We start from the raw sequence: 2,859 nt of genomic DNA, 5'->3' as shown, positions 1-2,859 counted from the left end.
ACGCACAGACGCTCGCACGCATGCACACACACACACAGACACAAACACGCACAGACGTTCTCACGCATGCACACATACACACATACACACACACACACACACACACACACACACACACATATACACAGTTAGATCATCCATCATCTTTACTATTCCATAAAACACAGAAAACCAGCTGTTGTTGCTTTATTGCCAATTGTTGTTTAAATTCCTAAAAGAAATCAAAGCACCAACTAGTTGGTGAGGATGAGTTTTTACTGAGACAAAATAACATCTCTACCATGTCATCATTGTCATCATCATTAAAATGTTATACTTGGTGAGTAAAGCTTTGTATAAACTCTCCCCACAATATAATGTTAGTACAGAGAGTATAGACAACATATCTGGATCAGTCATATAAAGGACAATACATAGTGTATATGACATATCAATGTTCCCTGAATATCCTCCAACTAAAGAGAAGACTTCAACCTGCATCCCAGAGTCTTATGAAGCAGACACAGCCTTATGAAGCAGACACAGGGCCTTATGAAGCAGACACAGGGCCTTATGAAGCAGACACAGGGCCTTATGAAGCAGACACAGAGCCTTATGAAGCAGACACAGCTTTATGAAGCAAACACAGGGCCTTATGAAGCAGACACAGAACCTTATGAAGCAGACACAGGGCCTTATGAATCAGACACAGAGCCTTATGAAGCAGACACAGAGCCTTATGAAGCAGACACAGAGCCCTTATGAAGCAGACACAGAGCCTTATGAAGCAGACACAGAGCCTTCAACACATCATGATCTATGGAGCGTTTCTATTCACACATGTTGATCAAACAGGATTAGCAGACAGATGTGGTGCAGACACCAGCCACTAGAGGGAGGTACAGCACTGGTGTGTGATAATAGAATCACATCAACAACACCAGAACAAAACATACTGAACTTCCTCAGGAAACACTAAACAACAGAAGTCCCTCCTGTACCTCCTGTTCTCTTCCATACTGACCTATAGATGGTCAACACTGACGGTCAACGGTCAACACTGATTAATATACAAGAGCCACTGTTCCTGATATAGACTGCATATACACTAAGGGGACAGAGAGAGCCTCGTGCCCGTCATACCTCAGGCACACAGTCCAGTATCCATCCTCGAGAGTAGACTTGATTGTCAGATCAGTATCAGATCACTTTGTGGCAGACACACTGACCATACACACACAGGGTTGTTCATTAAAATGACTAACTGTAGAGTAACACACACTGACCAGAATATTGTCTGATTGGTCTAAAATACAACAAACAATAAGTAGCTAACACTACTTGAAATGTGTTTATACCACCTTTAGGAGACCAGTCATAACATCATTATGCTGCAATATCATTCATAACAAGTTTCACAACTTCTTCGCTAACTGTTATTCATAAGTATTTTTGTTTTCAAATTCCCTTGAATACATGTTTTTTAAATGTATTGTAGAAGTTTGTATTTTACTGTCTCAGTACCCCACCCCCTGACACACTAGTCAATCAACTAGCTGGGAGCAGCTCAACAGACCATTACCCTTGTAGTTTACAGGTTAAATGCTTTGCTTAAGACAACAATGGCAGTACTTTAGCTAGATGTGATTGATTGAGCTTGCCTGGTGCAATGGAAATAATGGAACGATGGCATTGTAACATGATAAGCAACCTAGCTTGAGACCTGAAGTCACACCCTAGCTTCACAAGCTGGTAGCCTACGGTTTGAGAGTGGTGGGCCAGTAACTGAAAGTTGAAAAATCTGTCGATGTGCCCTTGAGCAAGGCACTTAACCCTAATTGCTCCTGTAAATTGCTCTGGATAAGAGCGTCTGCTAAATTTAAGCTAATGCCTACATGCTCAGCTGACTAACATATATAGGCTGTATCTCAGGAGCCTTGCTTGCAACATTACTTCAGCTTGTTGCAGTCTGACCAAGCTTCTATCACCCCTCTCCCCTTGGGTCAGGAGGCTTGATGTTGGTATCGGGTCGCTCCATTGACTTGTCACTCTTCATAGGTGGACAGGTGGGAGCAGGAGACTCCACTCTCTCCTGCTTGACACGACACAACAAATAAGATACTATAGTTCATAAATTTACATATTCATTCATTAGTTTGTTTTACTTTGACCTTTATTGTAACATATTACAATGTTTTATATATGTACATGTTGTTATTGGTTTTATATATGTACGTGTTGTTATTGGTTTTATATATGTACGTGTTGTTATTGGTTTTATATATGTACGTGTTGTTATTGGTTTTATATATGTACGTGTTGTTATTGGTTTTATATATGTACGTGTTGTTATTGGTTTTATATATGTACGTGTTGTTATTGGTTTTATATATGTACGTGTTGTTATTGGTTTTATATATGTACGTGTTGTTATTGGTTTTATATATGTACGTGTTGTTATTGGTTTTATATATGTACGTGTTGTTATTGGTTTTATATATGTACGTGTTGTTATTGGTTTTATATATGTACGTGTTGTTATTGGTTTTATATATGTACGTGTTGTTATTGGTTTTATATATGTACATGTTGTTATTGGTTTTATATATGTACGTGTTGTTATTGGTTTTATATATGTACGTGTTGTTATTGGTTTTATATATGTACGTGTTGTTATTGGTTTTATATATGTACGTGTTGTTATTGGTTTTATATATGTACATGTTGTTATTGGTTTTATATATGGACATGTTGTTATTGGTTTTATATATGGACATGTTGTTATTGGTTTTATATATGTACATGTTGTTATTGGTTTTGGGCCGTTGTTACTGGTTCTGGGTTGTTCCTTTGAGATGTATAGTTTAGTGGGAAAACAAC

The sequence above is a fragment of the Oncorhynchus mykiss genome, chromosome 6 (genome assembly GCF_057628025.1).
Source record: "Oncorhynchus mykiss isolate SJ-2025 chromosome 6, ASM5762802v1, whole genome shotgun sequence".
NCBI classification, from domain to species: Eukaryota; Metazoa; Chordata; class Actinopteri; order Salmoniformes; family Salmonidae; genus Oncorhynchus; species Oncorhynchus mykiss.
The sequence above is the reverse complement of the archived record's forward strand: the minus strand, read 5'-3'. Positions refer to the sequence as shown.